This window comes from Lissotriton helveticus, chromosome 1_1, assembly GCF_964261635.1.
Source record: "Lissotriton helveticus chromosome 1_1, aLisHel1.1, whole genome shotgun sequence".
Taxonomy (NCBI): Eukaryota; Metazoa; Chordata; class Amphibia; order Caudata; family Salamandridae; genus Lissotriton; species Lissotriton helveticus.
In genome coordinates, this window is record NC_136057.1 from 1,870,127,186 (window position 1) to 1,870,153,810 (window position 26,625).

A 26,625-nucleotide genomic window follows, 5' to 3' on the forward strand; every position below is an offset into this window, starting at 1 on the left:
TTTCTTAAAGGTGCTTCCCTTGTGGAAACTGATTTTGTGACCACTCTTTTTTAAATATGGAATAATGAACTGAGCGCAGGCTGTAGAGTTTATTACTGATATGCAACACTTAGACATTGCAATTGCTAATGGAAGGTTTATGACTGCAGTCAAAAAGTCATGCTCGGATAAATAAAATGAATCATGTGTCTAGATAATATGTTCTAGTTGTTATAAGAAATTAAATGGTATAAATATAATTTGGAAGTTTAAATGTTACTGTTTTACCTTGGTTTTAAATTAGAAACTCCCGAGGAGTGAACCCTACATAATAAAATGAAAATGTATTTATTCAATTATATGATAGGTGAGGCAGCTAAGAATGGACAGGTTTGAGTACCCAATTTTAAAATAAGAACGACTGAGAACCTTGTAGACCTTTTCTAATTATATGAGTACAAAGAGGTATGGCATATGAATTGGGATGCTGACAGTTTAAGTATTCTAATCGTTTTTACTTAAATAGTTAACTGTTTTGGATTAGGTGACTGTGTTGTTTAAAGGCCATTGGTCTAAATAAACATTCTTTTGAATGACTGACAGAGAAAGATTCATCTCCCTACAGAACAAAGTCTCAAAGCATAAGGGATTCATATTACAACAGCTTGCTCAGCATCTGCTAGAGCAAAGAAGGCCAGAATCTCAAGAGATTTATGGCCACCAAAATACAAGATTCGTCCTCTGTAGCATGTTTTCAAGATAAACAGTATCTCCCTGAAGGCTTTATACTTCACAAAGACTTCAGGTCTCAGCCTTTGTTCAAAATGTGTCTCTGAAGTCATTTTTTTCTGTAGGGCCTAAGGGACTGTATGGCATCTAGGTAACCCTTGTGAGAAGTATTGCCATTGTCCCTGGAGCCACTCAACCCATATATTATTGCAAATTTGCAGAAATTCCACGTAGCCTATGTTTAGGTTTTGACTTTCTCTTAGTAGCCAGATTGAACAGTAAAGTCTTATTCTTGGTGGTTTGCTGTGGGGTTAAATGATTTAGCCAGCACATGTATATCACACTATAACTTTAATAAACTAGCAGTGAAAAACATTTTTATCATTAAGTATAAAGGCTCAGTGAACATGATGAGATAGCACACAATACTGTTTCTGCATGCAATTACAGGAACATGCTATGAGGTCTTGCATGGGGGAGCAACCAAAGTGCATCATTTAATTTATGGCAGCCTTCTCCAACGAGTAGCCTGTGAGCTACTGGTAGCTCTCCAGTTAGCTGTATGATTCCTTTGTGCGGCCCAGCCTACTAAATTAGATGTTTTTGCCTGGCTGAATTGATATATTTATGCCCAAACTAAAAAGTGTGCATTTAAGACAAATATGTGCGTTCTTTCAGATCTCCAGTTCAAATCACAATATTTCGACCACCAGGGCCATAAAAATACAGCCAATATAAAATAGAATAAAATGGACAAAAACATGCATTACAATGTTTTTACAAACAATACTAAAATAAAAGAACAGAATTCTATATATAAAACAAGGTTTACATGAGCATATGTGCAAAAATCATACATCAAGCTAATGCCCATTAGCTGTCTAGGCAATAAATATGGCTGCTAGAAGTGAAAAGGAAAACATCCCTACGCATTTACAAAAGGGTACAGCAAGGTAAAGCCTAGTGGGAAATCTAAGCAGAGTCAAGTAACAGAGGGAGGAAGGGCCTTCCTTCAGAGCACCCACATAGCACCTAGTAATTTCGCAACAGAAATGGCTATTACTGGACGACAATCCGCCCGGAGGGTGCATAGGGTGACAAAAGGCTACAAACACCAAGTAGCCTTCATATAGGGGCTACCCAAGTGTGACAAGGGGAGGCATGGCTTTGGCACACAAACAGAACATGTGGGATGCCATCTTCTGAAGAGCTACAAGTTAAGCACATACTTTTAGAAATCATTTGCTGATGTTTGTAGAAAAATAGGTTAATTTCCAAAATATGTTTAAGCCTGATATTTGAGAGATAAATGATGTGACATTTGTGAGACTTCTTCCTATTAGGATGGTTACATTGGTGCCATGAACATCTCACCTATGGCTGTTATGTATTAACAATGCAAAGAGATTGATTCCAAATGGACAAAACCCTTTTCAAATGACTGCTGGCCACCCTGCTTGATGCACTAAGGTGATCGCTGCAGGTAAACATGCATTGGAGAGCCACTCATGTAGTCCTGCCAGATGTGCTATTACAGCACTGATAGTAATAGTAGCTCAGGTGCTTTTCATTCAACATAAGTAGCTCTTATTACAGAAAAGGTTGGAGACCCCTGGTTTATTGAGAAGATAAGAGTATTCACAGTGGCATTTCTAGTTCAGCGCACATGCTCCCAGTGCAGTCAGGGTTACAAGTGTCACGCTGGGATCTGCAACACTTATCACATCTGTTAATATCACATACCCCGGGGGTAAGATGAATGACTTTTCTAATGTGTGTTTCCCTTTAAAATGTTAATTAATATGAGGAAGTTGGTGCTTTCTGCACCGAAAACTCCATGCCTGAAAACCCACTGTGTATCTTTCCCTGTTAAAGTCCTTCAGTTTTGAAATGTCGAAATGTATCTGGGATGCGTGGACTCGAACACACCTGTTAATTACCGGGTGCAGTAAACTCTGACCGACTTGTAGTTGTGACCCCTTTACAAAAGTGTTGGATCCGAGGTTGTAAACTATTGGGATACTTGTAAAAAGAGGCCTTAATGTTTGTTTTACAAAAAACCTTCATTTGTTAAGTACCTACATATAATATATAAAAAAATTAATTAAAAAAATCTGAAGTGGCTGTGTGTGCCTTTGTACAGATTGTAGCATGCGTTGTAAACTAACAGTCACTGTACCATATCAGACTGAACCATAGGAATAACCAACATAGGTGCAAGAAGGCGGGACCACGCCTGATTTTTAGGATATCTATCAGGGCGTAATTCCAGATTTTCAGGATAGCCACAAAGATAAATTGGCATATATTTGATGTAAAGGCTACTTATTTACATTGGGTGGTTATCTTGATTATCTGTCAAGGATCTGGTCCTTGTGGACTCCGGGGCTTAGTTACATTGGAGAAGAGTAATATCACAATGGATTCAGAATGAGGCCTTGACAGATGTTCTCACAAGCCTCTCTGGTAGATACATGAGATGTGATGACTTGCAGTATTCAGTGGCATATCCTTTCTTTGTTATGTACACTTTGAAACTGAGCTGCATAGAAGAGAGCCAGCACACAAGGCCCACTGTTTAGGTTCAGTTATTCCAAGCAAAGCTGAGAATAATGGAAGATTAGGATAGAAGTCTAGTGACTTTGAATGTGACTGCCAGTCAAATGCATTTCTCAAAGGCAATTAGCAGACACAGACACATTCTGTTTCATGCCTCAACATTGGAATAGTACAGCATTAGCCAGATCTTGAGCTTTACATTTATCATAGTGTGTGGCAACTACTCAGAAGCGTAGCTAGAAGTTGTGCCGCCCATAGCGGCCCCTGCGTTTGCTGCCTGACGGCTGCATGTCTGAGCATCGGGGGTGCTGGTGATTCCCGCTGTTTAGAGGGGGGAGGCCACCGCTCTCAAAACTCGTTCTGCCCAGGGCGGACGGCCCCACCCCCACCGCCCCCCCTTGCTACACCACTTCAAGCACTTCACACTATGTATAAGGAAGAATTGCATCTCCGAATGGTTAATATTTTTGAGGAAAGCCTGTCTTTGACATAGTCACTTTTAAATAAACTGACTATAGCAGTGGTTTTTAACCTGCTGACGTCTGTGGACCACCACTGAATCATTACTGGAATCCAGGGACCCCCACTGAGTCAATATTGGAAGCTGGAGCCCCCTCCTCCCCGCGGCCTAAGCAATGTCTATTGTTGTAACTTTAAAACAATACACAAAAATGCAAAAAAAAACAAACAAATGATCAGATAATTAAATATTTTGCTTATTTACAATCAAGTATAGAAAAGGTTTTCACATTTTCAATTTTGCTTCGTTATTTGCATATACTTTATTAATTTTAATGCATTTATTTTTATAATATTTAATTTTGTAACACAGTTGTAGCCCATCTAAGCTGGCCTCGCGGACTCCCAGGGGCAGGGCCGGACTGGCTACGGGGCGTTTTGGCATGCTGCCGAGCTGGGGGCTGATTTCAATGCGGTGGGGGCTGATTATGTGGATGGAGACCTGCGTGTGCTTCGAAATAAACAAAGCAAAACACATTTTTTTCAGCACACGCAGGTCCCCATCAACGAAACCAGCTCCCAGTTCGGCAGCATGCCAAAACGCCCGATAGCCAGTCCGGCCCTGCCCAGGGGTCCTCAGACCACAGCTTAAGAACTGGACTATAGGTTATGAAGTTCAGTTCTCTTAGGTTTTGCTGCTAAATACTTAAAACTAAAAGCAGGCTCCGTTTCTAGAAAAGATGCATAGTTACTGGCATTGCTTATTACTTGATTCAAGGGTAAAATCCCATATATAAAAGACAATGAGGGGTAGAGAGGGTTTGCCTTTATCATAAAGAGCAGTTCTGTTTTCTTGTTTCATAAATCATTGCATGAATAGAGTGTTTAGAGCTGAACTAAAAGACACATTGCTAAGCAAATTTATATAATGCATTTTACCTACTTTTTTGCTCTAGACGTACATATCTACAACTTAAGCTCCAGGGAAAGTAGTTCCTCAGTCCGGCCCTAATGAGTTCTATGATTGCTATCCATGGTTTGCAAAATATTCTGGCTGTAACTTTTCACTATTAAATTAGAATTATCAAACTCTGTTTAGTGGTTTCAAGATTAAAAAAAAAAAACAGATAGCCAACATTCAACCGGTTTCAAAGTTGCAAGTAAATCACTCTTAGAGTGCTAGCTAGCATTCATAAGGAACAATTGCTACTGTGCAAGGAAAAACTTTTCGAGAACAGGAAAACAATGAAACTCTACAAAACATTACAGGAAAATTAAAGGGCTACATTGATGACTTCATGAAAAAATTACACAACCCTGGAAATGATCAATTTTTTTTAACAGTATGAGCTGATTACATTTTTAAACATATACTACCTTCAGCCATCTCAAAAGGAACTTCCTACCAAATTGAACTGCTGATTGCAATTTCTACTTTTTAACCAGGGAGAGGTAAAGGCATGCTATTCAGCTTGTGTGTGTTTTTGGGTGGCTTAAGTTTTAGGGGTAGATTTTCAAACATTTCGCGCTGGGTTTACGCCACCAAAGTAACACTAACCAGCACAAAATATTTGTTTACCTAATTATTTGCCAGCACAAAACATTTTTTGCGTTGGAAAGTACCCTACAAGTAACACAAAGCAGCACGAAGCATTGATTTGCGTTTCTTATCGCCAAGGGGGAATTACATGGGTGGTACATTTGCGTTTCCATGCAACCACCCATGCCTTTTGACACAAACCCTATCTACAAACAATTGTAGATAGCGTTTAGCACCAAAAGTTAATTCCATCTGAAAGGATGTGTTAAGAGGAGAAATGTTTCATTTCTCCTTTCTTTTCCAACTTTGCATACGTGCTGCACTGTGCAGCACACATACGAAGTGGGAAAAGTGTTTGAACTTGTCTAGGCATAGTATTTTGTACAGGAAGCGTACTCTTCCTGTACAAAACCTATGCTAGACTCAGGCATGGAACTTAGCACTATGGCGCTAAGGTGTGTGTCTCGTGCACACCTACTGAAATCAGTGCCGGCACTAGGAGGAGGGGAGATGAGAATCATATCTATGTAGATATGGCACTCTCCGGCTCCCTCCCTGTTACTCAACGCAGCACAGAATTTTTGGCTGCTGCGCTGCGTTGAGTGACTTCTTTGAAAATCTGCCCCTTCCTTGGTGTTTTCTCCAGGCAAAAATCAAGAACTAAAGTTGTATGTGTGCTGTGTGTGGGCAGATGTCCACATGAAAGTTGTATATGCTATATGGCCTCACAAATGAACGTGTGTTTCAAATTATGCCCATTCTATTTCTAAAGTCATGCAGTGAACGTTGTTAATGCAGTGCAGGTGACCGTGGCACACATTCCGTTTCATAGGTCTCGCAGCACATCTTCTGCTCGAACCAAGTCTCCCATAAGAGAAAATGATGCCAATGACATAAGCAGAAGGAAGAAGGAAATCACACCTGTTAGTGGTAAACCAATAATGTGGACCTGCGCAAGATTACGCTCACATAATACAAATTATGCACAGCCCTGCTCACACACACAGGTAACAGTTCAAGATGGTAGCTTGTTGAATAGCGCATCAACTGTCTTGTTCCCCTTTATATGGGTGATAACATTATTGCTGAATGGCTGGAAGTTGAAATCTGATTGTTTCCTTACTGATCTGTGTCTCTGTTAGGCCAGTGATGAGCCAGAAGAATCAGTCTATTTTCAAGAAAATCAAACATGTGACTGGCCCATCCCCAACTTAGCTTTTCAGAGGCTGACACAAGGCTGTCTCTGTTCCAGCTCAAATGAGGTGTAAAACTCTAACAAGTGACTAACTCTTTCCTATTCCAGTGATCACTGAAATTAACCTTTCCCCAGCTCTCTTGAAGTTAAAAAAGAAACGAGTGTACGGGGCCAAAGATTTCCGGAGGATCAGGCCGCATATGATGTTAAATAAAGGGGTTGCTTAGTACCTAGGCTTACTATGAAAACATAGTAGATGGGAGAGGCTTTTACATAGGTCTCATCAAAACCACATAAGGTTATGGGAGGAATTCTTGCCATAAGTCTAACCACTGGCAATTGTTCGGGTAGCATTCCAACCCATGGGGCTTGGGTGTTTTTTAGAGATTGGCCTCTCCATAAAGAGCTGTGCTGCTTTGTAGAGTAAATGGAACAGCTCTAGATTAAATGATGTCATCACCTATATCCTCAATGATGTTACTCGAGATGGCATCAGTGATGCCATCAGTGATGTCACTGAACATTTCATCAGTGATGTAGTATGTGAGGTCGTAAGCAGTGCATGGAGGAAGAGCAAGTTATAGTTAGCTCAGCAGACTATAACGGGTGTATTTCAGTAGTTTGTTTTTATTAAACCCATAGTTTAATATATTTATTACAAAGCCTAGTTATAACCCCAAATACAAGATGGCATGTACTTGAATGACTGTGCTTTTCACATATTGGATGGTTGAACTAGGTCAAAGTCGTAGAACCCTTTAGCTTGGTATTCACACCACTTTCCGCTTAGACTTTTGCTCTGGACCTTTTGTAACTTCACTCGCAGTTTTGACTGTTACGAGGGCATTTTCAGTCCACCTTCTCCCCAGTTATTTACCTCCTGGATAATTACTTACCTTACTTTGAGTGATAAAAACATGGATTAAAGCGAGAAACTACATGAATAATAAATTACATTTTGACCCACCATTATTGGCATCATAACCTACCGAACGTCTTCAGCCTTGATAAAGTCTGAAAGGGGGGAAACAAGTGGATTCTGCTCTATTCTTCTTGGCTGTTCATCTTTTTACATCAACAATGGTGAAAACGGACAGCTCCTGAAAAGGAAAAAAATATTACTGCTCAATCACAAGTATTAGAGAGATTTTTTAATGATATTCAAACAACTGTATACCTAAGCTTGGTGTGTGCTCCAACCGTTTTGCTTCAAACTATAACGTAACTTTAACCTTTGGTGTGATCAGTGAATGATCTCATTTTTTTAAATTTGTGGCACTGCCAGAGTTCCGTAGGCCTCCCACCGGAACAACTGTCTAAATATCTCCATTTAATTAAGCTTAATTTCCCAACAACAGCTGAACACATTTACATCAAATCACAAAAGCACACTTTCTGAATAAAAATCTAGCTTTCTGCCAAAATTGATTTAATGCTATTCAGTTATTTTTTCTAAAATGTTTTTTTTTAAATGCCTATGGGGAACAGCATAAGGAAAATATGTGTTTTGGGACCCTCTTTTTTCTTGGCTCCTGCTTGTCTGTTCAACCTGAAACTGTCTAGGAAAGAGCTAAGGTGGATGAGCATTATTTTGTAAAAGTTTCATGAAGATTCATTAAACTGCCCCAAATTTATTAGCATAGCAAAAAGCGCTCTTCCTATGGAAACTCTGATCTAAAAATAACTACACCGTTTTCAATGGGAATTCCACCTTTTCAGTAAGCGCATCATACCATCTCCCCTTATAGGCAGCCCATTGCAAAGCCAGGCCAAGCTAAAAAGCAATTGCTGAAACCACTAATCTGGCAATTAGAGAAACAAAGGTGAGCAATTTTAATAATGTTATTATATCATTAGAAGATATTTGTATCCCATTCAATCTATTGCTTAAAAGCATAAAGGAAGGGGGGCATATTAGCAAGAATCTTGTTAAAAATATTGCAGTTTTAGGGGCAGGAAACTGCTGCTAAAACGGCGATATTGGGCTTGCTAATATGCGTTATAGAATTCCAATAGAAGCCGAGGTTAGATGTGCAGGACATCTTACCGGGGCTTCTATTGGAATCCTATAACGCATATTAGCAAGCCTATTATCGCTGTTTTAGCGGCAGTTTCCTGCCGCTAAAACAGCGATCATTTTAACAAGGTTCATACTAATAAGCCCTTTGGTTTTCAGACACCACCTTCCATGAGGCATTAACTACAGTTATAAATGGGTACTACCCTGACTGCTGACATAAGTTTATGTATGGTTTAGTAAAACAGTTAATATTTTCAAACACACTGACTACAACACATAGGTTGATACTAATCACACAAATGACTGAGCAGTGATAGGTTTGACCCTAGGTCAAAATGAATGAGTACCACTCTCAAAATCCATTAATGTTTTTAATCTTACCACAGGAGACATAAATAAATCATTTATCGTCTACCTTACTCTTAATCTCACTCTTGCAGCATCTTTCACGTTCCTTTCTTAGTTGCTGTTTTTTTGATCTTTCAATTCCCACTTCTGTCCCTCCTTTCTGTCTTTCTTCCTCTTACTCTGGGCCACAATCTGGTAATGACATACCAGGTTGCAAAATTGAGTGCTGGCTCCCTCCCACCTGCAACAATTAAGCACCATGCTTCTGTGTTTTTGAGAGCCTGCTGTGTAGCCTTTTCGTAAATGCTACCATCTTTGAATGCCTGACATGTTACAGGCTCTTGCCCCGCCCTATTGGTTGGAAGGGCTTATTTCGAACTGAGTATTGCTTAGACGGGGACCCCTGAGAGTTGGATGTGTACCTGACTTTCTCCCAACCCTACTTCTTTGCAAGGTTGTCACATGAATGACTCTTCCACAGGCATCTGTCAGCTTTGAAATCCTAATGTTCACCTGATTCTAATCAAGGTAGATGCAGGGAGGCTGGATCAAAACCAGATTTTCAGGATAACCACTGACTATGCAAATGAGCGCCACTTCATTTTATTGGAGGTAAATGTTTCTTATGTGACTATCCTGAAAATGTGGTGTGGATCCTGTCTTCCTCTGTCTGTTGGATACTCCGTCCATCGAGGGCATGCTTATTTCCCTCCGTTCTCTCATTGCTCTTCGAAGCCCATCCTCACCCCCTCTCCCCCACCGCCACCTCTCGATATCCAGGACAGCAGGCATATGCTACTGGGAGTGCCAACCAGGTTATTACAGAAATATCAGAACACCTGCTCATTCTATAGACATTTCGAGCACCCGCGGAGCACCAAGACAAGATCTGACTCCTTTGATGAAAACAATGCTTTGAGGTGTCAGCAATGACGCACTCAGTGAGACACATAATCAAATCAGTGTGTGCAAGAACCCCTTTGTGAAAAATGTGTCAGAAAGCTCAGCTTCCTGTATCCAGAAGTATCGCAAGGTTAATGGTTTATTTATCAGAAATCAGCTAAAGAAAACATCTCAGGCAATACTGAAAGTATTAAGATAGGAGTTTTCAGATTTTAGAAAAGAGCTGGAGTTTTTTGCAATGATTCCTGCTACAGCCTTTGTGGGTGTTTGCTGACTTAATTGTAAAATGTCTGGGTCCCAGCGAGAGGATGAGATGTGAGTTAAGGAAGTCTGAGAGCCCACGCTATGGGCTGTAAATGAGGTAAGGTAGCCTCAGAGCACTACTTAGGGACTACATATGAGGCAAGGAAGCCTAAACGCATTCTCTATGGTATATTGTAAGGTCACCTGGGTGTGCAGCCTGTAGGCAAGGTATGAGGAAAGGGTGCTTATGTGGACTGCCTAGGGGCCAGTGATGAAATTATGCCAGTGGTTAAGGATGGTAAGCACACAGTGGTGTAGCAAGCGTACCATGGGCTCTAACGGTAGCAAGGACATTGGGCCTCTCATACTCGGGTTGGATTGAGAAAAACAGCCACCAACTGGGGTGAAGTGGTCTCCCACTCCCCTGTGCCCAGGTGCCACTGCACCTGCTGCACTATTGAAAGCTATGTCCCTGGAGGTGGGACCTGGTCCTACCTCCACATTTGTGCAGATAGGAGTGCAAAACGTGCAGACAGGCTTGGCATTCATGGTATAGGAGCACCATCATCTGAATATAGGCGAGGATCATAACAGAGCCCAGACAAAGTTAGATTTGTTTAAATGTTGCTGATTATTTTAGTCTTTTGGGAATTACAGTTATGCTTGCCTCTAAGAAATTTCTATGCAGGCACACACTTGAGGCAGGATGGCTGAAACTCACAGCATGGAAGGCGGGTAACTAATCCTAAAGAGGAAACAGCACTAGCAATATATATGCAGTGATGACGAAGCATTCATGCATTCAGATGTCGGATATCAAGCATGAGAAACAATTCAGGAATAATGCAGTGGTGTAGTCTGGGTGTCATGGGCTCTAATGCAAGCAGGAAAAATCTCCACCACCCACACTCCCCCTTCTTTCCAGTATTCCCTCCTCCCCAGGGTGGTATAAAAATACAGACATAACAAGAGTCCAATGGGCCCCTCATGCCTCTGGACCCCAGAGCCACTCCACATTCTGCACTAAAGATAGCAGCTCCCCTGCTTACAGATCTCCAAAATCCTCTTCCTCATCCTGACTTTCCTTCACTCCTTCCCATCTCCGCCCCTCTCTCCTCTTATACTTTCTCCCTCTCATTCTCCTCTTTCCCATTCATCTCTCACTCGCTCCCTTCTGTCTCTCACTCATTCTCATCACCTTCCTCCCTTCTCTCTGACGTCTTTCTTTCAAGCCCTCTCCTCTCCCATTTTCCCTTTAGCTCATTGTTTCCTTTCTTTCTCTTCCTTTTCTCCTTCTCTCATTGTGTTTGTTTTTCTTCTTCTGTGTTTTACCTTCTCCTTTTCTTTAATCCCTACCCTCACTTTTCATAACTTCACCCTTATCACTTACTCAACCCACCCTCCCTAAAGTGTAAACACAGAGAAAGGTCCCAGGAAGGCTTTGTAATTAAACAATTCCAACTAGGTAGCTGCTAGAATAACAGCAGCCAGGCCAGTGCAGACTGAGCCCCTCCCACCTTTTGGCCCCGGTGACACGTCACCGGCTGAACCACTGACAGCTATGAACCTGTGGACAGGGCACTCATTTTTGGGACAGGTACCTGATTGTTATCACCAGTCTTTGCCCTAGAATGACAGAGGATGGTAGATAAAAGAGAAAGGAGGAAGATAGAGGTACTAAAACATTGACACATTGAGAAAAGAGGGATGAAAAAGAACCTGCAGGAATGAGATAAAGAATGTGTATGGAGGTGGAAGTAAGAGACGTGAGGTGGAATCGAGACTATGCAGCAATGGTATTGAGCAACTTCAGTATTCAGCAGCTCTGGACCCCAAAGAAAAACCTTCAACCCCAGTACTTTTTTTTTTTACAAATGATGCACTGCTCAGAGTCCTTATTTACAAGCACAGCCCACACACAGTGCTGTCACAAATATTAAAAATTAAAGCAGAGGGCCGGCAAATCTCTCCCATGGAGGTGTGCATGAAGAAAAGGGGAATGGAACAAAGAACAGAAAACCATTAGAAGCGTAGATAAGATGGGGAAATTAAGGGACGGTCAGCTCAGTAAGGGGGAACCATATGCAAGATTAAGAACAAAGAAAATAAAGAAGAAAAAGAACAGCTAAATTAGTGACAAATAAATAGTATTATAAAAAAGAACGCGTAAAAAAAATTGACATCGGCATTCTACACCATCCTACAAATGCATCCTACAAATGCATGCCCCATATTTCCTCCATGGAACTCATCAGTCCGATCTTACCCTCTTCATCCTCTACAGTTTATTGTACCCATTTCCTTCTTCCTAACCTTCCTTCTCTTCCTGTCGAGTGTTTTCCGTACCCATCCCAAACTCCTCTTCATGCTCCATTCTCTCTATCCCTTCCTCCTCCATCCCTCTTAAATTCATCTCCGCTTTTCTCCCATCACCCTTCTTCCAACCTTTCCTTCCATTTTTCCATCCAATTCCTTCTGCCACTCTTCTTCTGTTTCTCTCCACCTCACCCTCGTTTCCTCTCTACTAAATCACCTGTGCACTAATATCATCTTTTTTCCCTTAGGTTCTATTCTTCTTTCCTTCTCCTTACATCTATGCCCATTCATCTTTTGCCCAGTCTCCTAATATGCCGCCTTCTTTCTTCAATGTTTTCCCTCCGTGCTCCATCTTTTCCACTCCACGTTCCTTTCACTACCCTTCCTCTAGACCCCATTGCCTTATTTCCCTGTGGCTGTCGCCTAACTCCTCCTCCCCTCTCCCTACATTGTATCTTTTCTTTGTCTTCCTCTGGGCCTCTGAAGCCGTCACTTCCCGCCTTTTTGCCCCATTGATAGAGCCTTCCTGTGCATCGTGCACTACTACCCTCTGGCTTTAGGGGGCTAATGACTGAGCCACACACCTCTCGCCCTCATCCATCTGCTCCGTATCTCTGGCTTGCCCTTTGTTTCTCACTTCACTCTCCTCAGCCCGTCCCGTCACGTGCCCAGGACTTTGATGGCGCTTCCCGCTCATTATCAGGCGCGCAGCGAGACAGCTGCGCTCAAGGCTCTGCGCGTGGACCGTCTTTGTCATGTTTCATCGCAATCATGTCAGGCGCGCCTCGGACCACCTCAGGGCCTTCCCACTTAACCCAGACAGTGCGCTTCCTGTCAGATGCAAATTACACATCCGCCGCGGTGTGGGCGACTTTGTATTCCGTGCCACCTCCCGGCACCAAGCAGGCTGAAGAGGCACTGAATGAAAATTAGACAGTGGACAGAGCGCCTCGCAACCACACATAATGAGGCTCGTAACAAAAAACAAGCATTGGAAATGCAATAGGTCTCGCAGCATTAGAGTTAGTGCTTTTAGGATTGTTTATGGGTTTTTTTGTAAATCTTTAGCATTTTTGTTTCCTGTAGCCAATGCTAAAGAATAAAAAAAAAAAGCCATAAACATTTCTAAAAGCTCTAACTCAAATGCTCCGAGACCTATTGCACTGTGTGAGGGTGAGGGGTTGAGGGTGAGTGAGGGTGAGGGTGAGTGAGGGTGAGTGAGGGTGAGGGTGAGTGAGGGTGAGTGTGAGTTAGGGTGAGGGGTTGAGGGTGGGTGAGGGTGAGGGGTTGAGGGTGAGTGAGGGTGAGTGAGGGTGAGGGGTTGAGGGTGAGTGAGGGTGGGTGAGGGTGAGTGAGGGTGAGGGGTTGAGGGTGAGGTGTTGAGGGTGAGTGAGGGTGAGGGCGAGTGAGGTGTTGAGGGTGAGTGAGGGTGAGGGTGAGGGGTTGAGGGTGAGGGTAGGTGAGGGGTTGAGGGTGAGTGAGGGTGAGGGTGAGTGAGGGTGATGCTGAGGGGTTGAGGGTGAGTGAGGGTGAGTGAGAGTGAGGGTGAGTGAGGGGTTGAGGGTGAAGGGTTGAGGGTAAGTGAGGGTGAGTGAGGGTGAGTGAGGGTGAGGGGTTGAGGGTGAGTGAGGGGTTGAGGGTGAGTGAGGGTGAGGCGTTGAGGGTGAGTGAGTGTGGGTGAGGGTGAGTGAGGGTGAGGGGTTGAGGGTGAGTGAGGGTGAGTGAGGGTGAGTGAGGGTGAGTGTGGGTGAGCGGATCTAAATAACCAATTACACCACATCAAATTAGACAGATGCAAAAACGCTGAGCAAATCCCCCCACCGGCCAGAGCTGGGAGCGTTTATCGTGCCTATAAATTAAATTATTGATACCAGATTGCAGACGATGCGATTGGACGGAGGGAGGCGGCGAGTCTATCTGGTCCCTGCCCCTCCTCCCGCCACGCTCCGGGGCAGCTGTGGGGGATAATCTCCTTCGAGCCGAAGGCGGGCAAGATGCGCGGTGCTGTCAGGGAAGAATGCGAGCAGCGGGACACGGCGCTGCTGTTTTCGGGGGGTCTAGGGTGAGTGCCACAAACTAGTGATGCTGGGACGCGTCCGACAGTTAGGGTAGTGACGGGACTGTATGTGTGTGTGCTTCGGTACTGGGACATAAGGGGGCGCTGCAGGTCAGGTTGCAAGGCTGGACAACTGCTTGGTGTCCTGGTAATGAAAAAGTAGGGAGTTGTGCAAGTAGGGATTAAGAAGATGCACTGCTTGATCTCAGTGTGAGTACGAGTACAGCGGCAGTACGGCTGCTGCAAGTCTGGATTGGGCTGCACTGGGTGCTTGCACTGTGAGTACAGGTACAGGACAGTAGGGCTGCTGCAAATGGGGGGGGTGGGGGTTAAGTGCAGCGAAAGCGATTACCTGCGGGGATAAAGAATAGGAAAACCTAACATCAGAATGTCTCAGGTAGCTCATAATGCAGTTGGTCGGCCATATGTGCCACTCGTTGAAAACAATAAACATGCAGAATAAGCGTCATTATAGTAGGCGCGGGCGGAGTTCTTTTTACCTAGCGTGATTCAGGAAGTGTCTAAAGAGAGGACCAACGGTAATTGTTATCCTCATAAACATTGGGTGCAATCAGTTAAACAAACCGTGAGCTGTTAATACGGGTCTTTCGTGGACTTGTGCCGGTAAGGTGTCTTGTTTAAAATGGTGATTTCTGCCGTCTAGCGAGATCAAAAGTGGGGCAGACTTACTTTCGAGCAGAGCTGCAAGGGTCTATCTCCTTCTTGATGTGGCTGGTGATGCGTGAAGTGCCGCGTGTGAGGTCCTGTTTAAATACTGCGTGGCGTGGCCAACGTGCTAGCATGCACGTTCTAACCTGTGTATGGCGCTGAGTTTAAAACCTGGAACTGGAGGTTTTCTCGAGCATACCTGTTGAAATTAACTTGTAGTCCAGAGAATTGCGTGTTATAGCTTAGGGATTAACTAATTTGTCAGCAGGATGTGTTTTGCGCAATACAGTACATGTTATGTACATTGTCAATTGCAAGCAGGAGAACAGTTTGTGAACTTTAACATCCTAAAGAATCGATGACCACATACAAAGTTAACATGAACTAATGTCGGATCTGTGTGAGACAGCAACAGGGAGCGTTGCGAGTGGCATACAAGACGGAGGGAAGAGAGGGGAGGGGGGAGGAGAAATGCGACACGGCGGGAAGGGGAGGGGGCGGAGCGGGTACAATAAACAAGACGGAGGGAAGAGAGGGGAGGGGGGAGGAGAAGTGCGACAGGGGAAATGCGAGACGGCGGGAAGGGGAGGGGGCGGAGCGGGTAAAAACTTGTAGTCCAGAGAATTGCGTGTTATAGCTTAGGGATTAACTAATTTGTCAGCAGGATGTGTTTTGCGCAATACAGTACATGTTATGTACATTGTCAATTGCAAGCAGGAGAACAGTTTGTGAACTTTAACATCCTAAAGAATCGATGACCACATACAAAGTTAACATGAACTAATGTCGGATCTGTGTGAGACAGGGAGCGTTGCGAGTGGCATACAAGACGGAGGGAAGAGAGGGGAGGGGGGAAGAGAAATGCGACACGGCGGGAAGGGGAGGGGGCGGAGCGGGTACAATAAACAAGACGGAGGGAAGAGAGGGGAGGGGGGAGGAGAAGTGCGACAGGGGAAATGCGAGACGGCGGGCAGGGGAGGGGGCGGAGCGGGTAAACAAAGACGGACGTGCACGCGCTTTTAAGCTCAATGCGCATGCGCATTGAGCTTAAAAGTCACGGGCACTGCAAGGAATCGCCACGATTCCTTGCAGTGTGGATAAAGAGCGGATAAGTCCCAATACTCTCGCCTTGCTCGATGCGCATGCGCATCGACAGGCGAGACCTAAAACGCTACCAGGGGCTCGGTGACAGCACAAAGCGTGCGGATAAGCTCTCTGCAAGACCACCAAACACCAAGGGAACGGTGCAATAGAAAAGAAGTTTCCAGAGTTGTGAGCCCGTATAGGCCAAAATGTGTGTGTGTTTTTTGTTTTGATGAGGGCTAATAAACCAGTCCCTTATTGTAGAAAAAAGGAAGAGGATGCTAAAACAAGAAAGCATAGAGATTAATCAATTTAAGGTCCGCAGATGTGCACTCAACATCAAACATTGCAAGAAGTAGTAAGTCTAAGTATTCTAGTGAAGTCAATTTTATTTGATTAACCTCCCTGAAAAGGACTGCTGTATTGGATTATACTGGCGTTTAATTAGCAGAAACCTAATCAAGGAGTTAAGTGTCTTGCATGGCAATAGCAAAGGATATGAATTATGCCTGGAAAAGTGAATCATGGATTCAAGACAGTGGATAATTGTAAGAAAAGTTTTTTTTGTTGCCAGATCAGAGGGCTTGAAGGATTCATATTGATGTTCTTAGTGGTTCTTCTTGAAACAATGAATCTTTAGCTTCTTTCTGATTCCCTACCAGTGCTTTAAATAAAGTGCAGCAAAACACACAAGGGTATGCCCTGACGTGGGTCCCTTGCTCACTACACCACTGGAGTCAAGCTATCCTGGCTGAAGACGGCTGATAGCCAGAAACCGGTCCTAGGATGCTTGATTCCGGTCCAGGAAAGACATGGCTTGGCAGTTGGAGCTGGACTGTTCCCATGAGGCACAGGGTCAAGACTGATTTGCATATGTCCATGTCTGAACTGGGGTGACTTAGTGAGCAAAATAACGATGGATTAAACCCAGATCTGTGACTGGGGGTTTATGTTTTGCCATTGTGTGACATTCCATCCATCATCTTGTGTGTTTTAAATAAAGTGCAGGTGCTAGAACTGGGGGTCTCTAGTTGGCAGAGGTAGGTACCACTGTCCAAATAGGGACCTTTGCTTCTAGTCAGGGTAAGGAGGAAACCTCTGAGATAACCCCTGCTTACTCCCTTGGTAGCTTGGCACGAGCAGTCAGACTTATCCAAAGGCAATGTGCAAAGTATTTGTACCAACACTCACAGTAACACAGTGAAAACACCACAAACTGACTCCACAACAGTCTAGAAAAATAAAGGTATTTAATCTAAACTACACAAGACCAAAACGACAAAAATCCAACATACACAGTTCAAGAATATGGTTTCAAAAGAGTTCTTAAGGTTGCGATAAAATAATCCACAGATGCGTGAAAAGCTCACAATTGCGTCACGTTTAGCCAACAGTACCTTTAGTTGCGACAAAGTTCCAAAAGCAGAAGCCGGTGCGGTGGAAAACAAGCGATGCGTTGCTCCTGAGACACTGGGGAGGCGTTTGCGACAACCCCGCTGCAGCAGCGGGCGTGTTGCGACAAATCCGGTCTGTATGGGGAGGAAGGCCACTTGTATGGATTCCGGTGCGTAGGTTCTGTAGGAAGTTTGTTCTCGATTATCTCGTAGGGGCTGTGACGATTTCCAGGGCGGCGATGCGCGATCCAGCGGCGATCCTCTCTCTCGCAGCTCCTCGATGCGATGGCTCTGCGACGGCTCTGCGACGGCTCTGCGACGATGCTCTCAGCGACGTGATGCGGTCCGCAAGCTGGCGGTGCGGCGATCTCCCTCAGCGATGACAGGCTCTGCGACGAAGCTCGTAGCGATGATGATCTTCCTGCAATTGAAGGATGCGTTGTCTTAGGCAGCAGCAACAGGCGCTACGACGATGTCGACCTCCGTAGCGGCGGGAATTTCCTCGCACTGTCGGGGATGCGCTCCGCAGCGAGCGATGCGATAACTTTTCAGTTGCAAAAGTCTCTCAATCTTAGTTTCCAGCTTCCCAGCACAGGTACAACTTCCAGAGGCACCACAACTGGCTCAAGCACTCTAGGAAGGACAGAACTCTCTCAGCAGAGTTTAGGGAAGCTGGGGGTTAAGTCCTTTTGTCCCTGGGACTTCAAAAACAGGGAGGCAGCTCTTCTCTGGCCCTTGGAGATTCCTTCAAGACAGGGGACACAGCACAGCTTCAAAGTCCTTCCCCTCTCCTTGGCAGTAAAGCAACAGCAGGTCAGTCCAGCAGAGCAACAGCAGGACAGTCTTCCTTCTTCGGATTCAGCTTTCTCCTTGGCAGAGGTTCCTTCTTGATTCCTGGATGATCTAATTTTCTGTTGTCAGGGGTCCTGTACTTATACCCCTAAAAGTATTTGTTTCCTTTGTGCAGGAGGGCTTTGAGTCCGGTCTGAACCAGTTCTGGGTGTTCCTTGAGCACTTTGTTTTCCTGGCTTCTCCTTTCCTTTCAGAGTGAGGGGCAGGGTCGTCAACCACCCAGCAGGAGTTGGAGCCAGCATTGTGGAAGGCAGGCACAGCCCTATTCAGGCCCAGGTGCTATCTCCTCCCACCACTCAAGTTGCAAATGCAGTAATTCAGCCTAGGGCTGACTCAGCCAGCCTCCTGGGGAATCCCCAGCCCCTGTCACTCTCAAACCAGACAGTCAATCTACAAACAGGCCAAGGCAAACAGAAAGGTCAGACAAGAGAGCAGCAACTTTCTAAAAGTGCTATTCTCAAACACAGGAGTTAAAAACCACCTTTCCTAAAAGATGTGTTATTAAATTCTGAGTTCAGGGATACCAGACTTGTATGTCCTATCTTGCTTCTATGGGAAGATATGCTGGTAGCCACTGTAGCCAGCATCCCCCATGATAGCCTATGGAGCAAGATAGCCTTGCAGCAGTGAAAAACGAAAATGGCTGTAATTCACTACCAGAGCATGTCACCTGCACAAGTACATGCTCTACCTTTCACATACACTGCACCCTGCCCAAGTGGGTACCTTGGGCCTTCCATAGGGGTGACCAATGTGCACTGAAAGGGAAGGACTAGGCCTGGTCAGTGGGGACACTGACCAGTAGGACATGGCAGTTCACAGACTGCACACAGGCACTTTAGGGCTACTCATGTGGGTGGCACAATCAGTGCTGCAGGCCCACTAGTAGCATTTGTTATCACCAGCCCTGGCACACCCAGTGCACTTTACTAGGGACTTCATGGTGATACAAATATGCCAATCATGTATATCCAATCATAATAACAATTTACACAGAGAGCATATGCACTTTAGCACTGATCAGCAGTGGTAAAGTGCGCAGAGTCCTATTGCCAACAGCCACAGGTCAGGAAAAATAAGGGAGGAAGAAGCAAAAAGTTTGAGGATAACCCTGCAAGAAGGGCCAGTTTCAACAGCAGGCATTCATTAATATGAGCTAGAGGTGTGGCAAGTGGGCGGGGCTAGGGGCGGGTATAACGGAAAGATATGATGATACATAATGACTTCTCTGCTACTTGCAGCACATATCAAAACACATGAGAAATGCATTTATATAAACAAAACAGGATAGCTCATTACACAAAATGAAAGTCAAACAGGATGATATGTTAACAGCTCCTTGTTTTGTAATATTTGCTGCTTCTTAATGCCATACTATTATTTGTTGTTTGGCACAATACTATATACTCTCAAGCGTGTGCGCGCACCCACACACACACACATACACCTGGGCTCGAGTCGGGCGTCCCCCCACTCTTTTCACAGGGTGGACGCCATCCCCCCTGCCAAGAACTTGGGCCCCATGACACGTGGATGAAAAAGGATACAGTTTGTGTAAGCAGTATTGTCCTAATTGCAATAATATGAAACGGCGTTCATTTGCCGTCCTGTGCCTTTAAAAAACAAATCAGATGGGTGTGGCCGGAGATAGAAAACAGCGTGCCCTCGCGCCTTCTAGGAAGAAGCTGCGCTGTGGGGGGTAGATATGGTGTCATATGTGTAATATGTTGCACACATGAAGGAGAGGCTCCCACTTCCAAGAAGTTGTTCCAGCCGAGCTCAAAAGAGAAGACGTTGCTTGTCGTTATTTCAGTTCCCCAAGCCCCCTTTTAATCTACCCCATAATCTTAATTTTTTGTTTTGCTTTCCCTCATCCCTTCTTTCACTTTGCAACGCTTCATGCCTCTTTCTCTTCACCTCTCTGGTACCAGCGTGTCGGAGCTCCACCTCCTGTGGGAGAGCCACCGGTGACAGGTGGAACTGAGATCTGGGCCCTGTGATACAGGTCCTGTATGAGTGCGTGTCTTATATAGCCCTATATATAACATGAGGGGTCATATTGCATTATTGCATTACTGACAGATATCGAACTCATTCCTAACCATTACGTCGACCTTGGAAGCATGAACGCATAAGCGGCCCTGCTGGGAAGCGAAAATGTAATCTTATGTTTAAACATAGATTCCTGCAATAGATGTATTTATTGTCCAGCTGGATCCGACCTTCCACATACAGCCTGGGCTTGAGGCAGTGATGATGTGAGAAAGTTCTATTTTTAGTGGCTTGTGGTTGGAAGAAAAGATGGAACAGTGACACATGTGTGAACCAAACTAGCCCCTGGAGAGTTCTCTGGCCGGGGAGGGGGAGGGCCGTCTCCGGGGTCTTTCCTCACATTCCTTCTGCGTCATGTCACCTCTGGGATCCCAGGAGCCCCTGGGCGGCCTGAGTCATCAGCGTCCTGTCCAGAGCTCGGGCACACTAACTCATAGAGACAGAGGAGTGGAAAGTGGGGCTCAGGCTAAGCGCGTGGAGAATGAAGTCAGAGTGTCAACAATGAGGCTCGGTGAGTGTGCGTGCGTGTGAGAGGAAGAAATATTCGGTGTACTAGATGTGAGGGCAAAGTGTGGTGATCCTGAGTCTGGGCATTCAAGGCTTTGTGTGTAGAAATGGAAAGTGTGCCTTGCAGGGCTCGAGTCGGGTGCATGCAGGTACACGGTGTCCCCCCACTCTATTCACAGGGTGGACGCCGTCCCCCCTGCCAAGAAGCTGGGCCCTACAGAAATATGCTGAACTTGTCCCGGTGTAATTTTCAGACACTGGGACATGTTCAGCACGTGACGTCATGAGGAAATTTGCATATTGTCAGTCCCCCACTTCGTTTTATAGGACTTGTGCCCTGCCACACACCCACACACACACATAGAAACAAGCAGACATGTACAAAAAGCTTTCCTCACTTTCCCTTTAAAATATCTCCTGAGAGTGTCCTGTTTCTCTTCCTCTTTCTCTCACTTTTCTCACACACAAAAACAGGAACACACAAGTTGGCAAGCACACAGGCATAAGCAAATACTCACACAAATTCTCAGGTGGGATCAAAGCCATTTTAAACTCCTTGCCTCTCACGGATTTCTAAATTGCCATTGTCTGTGTGCTGCCTCCAAATATAGTGTGAATGTGATTAACAGCATAGGACCTAAATGGGCCCTCCACTGTCAAACACAGTGTGATGGTGAACCCAGGGACATCATTTACACACCTGATGGAGAGCGGTGGGGGATAGGCTAAAGCACTTTCAGCTTATTTGAATGGTCGTTGTGTCCTTGATCAACGGTGCAGGGTCTTTCTAGACCCTGCACTGTTAATCACAGCAGGACGCAAGGCAAGTTCTCTCAGACCCCTACAGTCTCAGGGCATGCAAATGGACGCTGCTGGAATCTCCAGCAGGGATTCTGCAAAAGGCTACTGCGCTTAGAAGCTCCAGAGAAGCAGAGCAGCATCTACCCTGTGCTAGAAGAGATACCTAATTGGAGCCTGCAGTGCCGTCTATTAGCGTACTGGTACTCTCCTTGGCTAAAGAGAAGTGCTGGTACTGACAGCCAGAAAATTCGGAAGTGCCAGTACTCAGTACCAGTGAGTACCGGCTCAGTTAACCCCTTCGACGCTCATGACGAGCTGGGCTCGTCATGAGGTAGCCTCCTGGCACGCTCATGACGAGCCCAGCTCGTCATGCAAAGTGCGCTTTCGCAAAATCCAGCGTACGGGGGGGAATCATGCCACACGCATGCGGTTAAAGCACTGTTCCCTACAGTAAAGGAGGAAGCTGATATGTGGAATGATGTTATTTGAGCCTCTGTGCATAGATGAAGAAGGCTCAACACATAGGTTTGACTTTCTTGCACTTATGTGATCATTTCGGGTCTAGTCGATGCTTTGCTTTTGTGTTGCACTGGCTGTATCAGGGATGTACTTTTCTGCCAAACATGCTGGTGTTTATATTCTCACTGCTTTGTATTTGATGGTGCGCGTTAGGAAGATGATGCTTACATAGAAGCGCCATCAGTGCAGATTGCTGATGTTAGGAGCTAGGTGGTGTATTCTGTCAACTGAATGATAAATCAGTGAGCAACACATTGGGGTGTTAGCCAATGGTAGAGGCTCCTCAAATGGTGCTGCGGTTAGTAGCTGGTGTGAAACTTTCAAATCCAGTTGGGAGGGGATATGCCAAAATAGGCAACCTTAAACAGTGGTGGCTGGTAACTCGGTGATGTCTGAGAGTGGTAGAGAATACCTACAGGCACAAATTTCATACAGCAAGTGAATGAGCTGTAATTTCTTTACTGGGACTCTCTCTGCCCACTGCTGCCCCCTCCCCCGGAAACATTTAGTTTAAAAAATGGGGCTCAATGGTGCATTTTATAATGTAATTTCAACATAAACTGACTGCAAAGCCATAGGATCTGAAGAGATACTCGTGATGTTTTCCTATATGTACTTGGAGGGCATGTTGTGGAAAATTAAAGTTACTCATCTCTCAGACGCTGGATAGCAAAGGTAAACCACTCGTACTAGCTTATGTAGCAGAGATAGTGCTTCAAATCTTTTCAGGCTCAGACCTCAAAGTCAGAACAGCCATGATGCAAAAGTCATAACAATAGCCACCAAATAAAACAACTTCACCAATAATCTCACACATTTAGCCGGAATTGCATGCGTTTTCTGGAACCATAGACATGTTGCTATAAAATCAAGGGGCATATTATCAAGGGCTTTAGCTCCGCTTTTTTGCCTTTAAAAGCCAAAGAAGCAGAGATAAAAAATATTGCCCTATCAGCAATAGGGTGCTATCATGCAAAATCGCATGTTAGCACCCTTTTCCACTACACTTCCCTTTGCATCTCTAATGAGATGTAAAGTGGGCATTCCAGAGCAAAATAATAGGAGAAATGTCGCAAAGCGACATTTCTCCTACTATCAAGCTTCACGCTAACCCTGTTAGAGACAAAAAAAAGCAGCGGTAACCACGGTTAACGCTGCTTTTTTACGTCTGCTAATTTTCAGACTTAGCCATGTAATCCAATGAGAGGTGGATTACATGGCTAAGATCACCCTGCCCTATCAGCAAGGTTTCGCTGGTTGCAGTGTGATTATCGCTGGATTTCCAGCGATAATCACACTGTTTACAGCTAAGGCATGGATTCCTATCGCTTGGGAGATAAGCGTTGCTGATAGCATGCTATCTCCGCGATGGAATCCAGCGTTAGCCTGCGATAATTATCCTCGCGCTAAAAGCGCAAATCGAATCTCAATTGGTGCATGAGAGCAGAGGGGCAGGTACATAGATCTAGGGGATGTCCCCGCTAGTTTGAAAGGAACTGGAACCCTTGGCGGAATGTAGAGGGAGGTCCCTGGGGCCCCCGTGTTTTGGATGGGTTGGATGGGGTGGCTGGGCAGAGTCATCATGGGACTCTGCATCTCTAAGTGGAATAAATGGGAAACCTTATCTGATGGTGGCAATGGTTGTAAGGGGCGTGGCTTGGAAATCTGGGTGCGATAAGTTTTAATTTGCAATGCTGCCATCTGACGGGGTATGAAGAAAGGGGGTGGGACAGTTGGGGAGGGGAGTTAATGGTATGTTTTGTTATGGTGGCAAGTGGCCAGAGTCTGGTCAAATGTCCTTTAAAAAAGTCCTGATGCACTGTGTGTATTGTGTTGATAAATGCCAATAAACAGAGGTTTTTTTTAAGGACAAGGATGCAGTGTTTTAGCTCCTGGATGAATAATGACACTGTCTGCAGCCTTCCAGCCCTCATTAATATGTCGTTTCACTTGAGGTATAATTTAGCCTATTCATTTCTGTTCATAGTTTGCTCATACTTGTGTGTTTCTGATTTTAAAACAGAAAGGGAAATATTGCACAACGCAAAAGCAACTAAGGACTGGATAAACTGCTCTAGATCTTTGAATTGAGATTACTTCAGCTCTCTGTTCCTCAGCTCTCTTATTCTCTTCTTGTTCTTCAATATTTCTCTCTTTTCTCCTCCGACCTTCTTTTCTCCTCCTGTTCCCTCTTCTCTCTCCTTTTATAGATCTCCCACTTTCTACTCCATATCTCCATCTTTTCTTGCAAAATGAAAAGAACAAGATTGTGTGAGAAAATAATGCAACCGGGATGTTCCAGAAAGAATAGGATTTTTATAGGTTTACAGTATATCTTCCATATCTCCGTCTTCATCAGCCTTAAAGGGTCTGCCTCTCTTCTGACTAGTCAAGCTTAACTTTGTGTTCATACAGCTAATATGAAGGAAAGGCCAGATCCTAACTAATGCTCTTCGATTTTTCCTGAGGAAGGGGCTGAGTCATAAACTCCTGTTTATCACCCCCTCCACACCCTGCAGGGAGACCCTGGCTATCTGTGCACAGAGTAGGCTGAGTGGCCATGGAAGCGGCTCCACAGCTCCCTCTACAGCACCGAGGGTGCAAGTTTCTGAGATGCTGGGATAGACAGGATGACAAGTACTAGAAAGCAAAGAAAAAGCTTGGGGCCTCTTTTACAAATTTTGACGCACAGCGGCACAGCAAGCCTTGCTGCTGCACTGCTGTGCAGCAAAATAAAAGGGCAGGAATTGTGCCATATCTACGAGATACAGCAAATTCCTGACCTTCTCCCCTGCACCAGCACACAAACAGCAGCCGTGCGCCAGCGCCGACACCCTTGCGTCATTTTGCAAGCGTGCCCGCATTGAGGGTATGATTGTTTTTGTGCAGGAAGGGACACCTTCCTGCGCACAAATAATCATTAAAAGCAATTTCCTCTTTCGCATAGAAAGAGGAAAAAACAAGGCGCCATATTATCAAGCCTGGGCGATAAAATTATCGCCGCTTTATCGGCAGGAAACTGCCGCTAAAGTGGCGATAATGGGCTTGATAATAGGCTCTATGGAATTCCAATCGAAGCTCATGTTAGATGTCCTTCACATCTAACATGGACTTCGATTGGAATTCCATAGAGCCTATTATCAAGCCCATTATCGCCACTTTAGCGGCAGTTTCCTGCCGATAAAGCGGCGATAATTTTATCACCCAGGCTTGATAATATGGCCCAAGGAGACATAAAAGTATTTTTCCTCGTTGCACCTCCTACGCCTACCCTGGGCAGGTGTAGGATTCTGACGCATTTCCAGGCTTACAAAATGTTTTTTTTCTCTTCTACTTGCTAAATATGGGAATACAACAAGTTCCATGGTTGGTGCTTGGGAACACCCACAGCCACTCCCGTGGAACAACACCCATTCACGCAGAGTTATGCGAGAAAGGGAAACATATTTATACGGCCATGAAAAGTCACGCAGCGTGATTTTACATGGCCTTGTAAATATTAAGAAGCCTATTGTGCTCCTGGTGCATCAATAAAAGTGATGCACCGGTGGCGCAATGGGCTTGTAAATCAGCCCCTTGGTCTGGATGAGCGAGCACGCGGCGCAACCCATGCCTCTTCTGTTCTCCTCTATCCTTCCTGAAACTTCAGTGCTGTTCTAGGCCTCTTGCTGTCCTTTGTTATACTATGTTGTTGAGCAACACAGTGGAATTTATTTTATCAACCTCCAGATGATGAAAGGCTGAGGCGGCCTAGGAAAATTTCAACTTGTGACAATGGAGTCACAAGTGGATGCAGTATATGCATTACTCCACTAAACTCTCATACATGTCTCCAGTATCGCTTGTGGCCCCAGTGCGCATGTCTTAGTAGACCTGAGCAGCATACAATCTCTGTACCTCTCGCCCCACTGCAGCCTCAGTGCTCCCTGGAGCCTCCACGCACCTCTGCCCCCTTGCAACTTCAATGCACCTTTGAAGACTTTGCAGCTTCAGTACAAAACTGCTGCTTACAATGCACCTCTGACCCGCAGTTGAATCGTCCCATTGAACCCTAGCTTCCCCAGTACTCGAGAACTGCCTGTGGCCTCGGTACTCTTCGCCCACTGATGCATCAGTGCCCTACTCACACTTCCACCCCTGAGGATTAGTGCTACTTGTAGTCCCTGCAGTGTAGCACAACACTGCAGCCGCGGTTGATAGGGGAGTACCTGCCGGGGCGGTGACGTGGGGAGGGGGAGGGGCAGGGTGGGGGTTAGTAATGTATGGATAATGGAGGTTTGCAGGTAAGTAAACATTTAAATAATTCAGACGAATTTTGTTGCGCGTACTGCATCCCCAAATGCAATGCAGTGCGCGCAACGAATTATTTAAATGTTTACTTACCTGCAAACCTCCATTATC

General features: G+C 45.0%; 1 protein-coding gene across 1 annotated transcript in view; it reads right to left on the minus strand.

Annotated features, from left to right (window-relative positions):
- The window catches only part of TNR (tenascin R), a 736,434-nt gene that overhangs the window by 450,084 nt on the left and 259,725 nt on the right, over nt 1–26,625 (minus strand). The window contains exon 2 of the mRNA XM_078642004.1: nt 7,451–7,561. The gene's annotated coding sequence lies outside the window, so the exon portion shown is untranslated. The remainder of the gene's footprint in view (nt 1–7,450; nt 7,562–26,625) is intronic.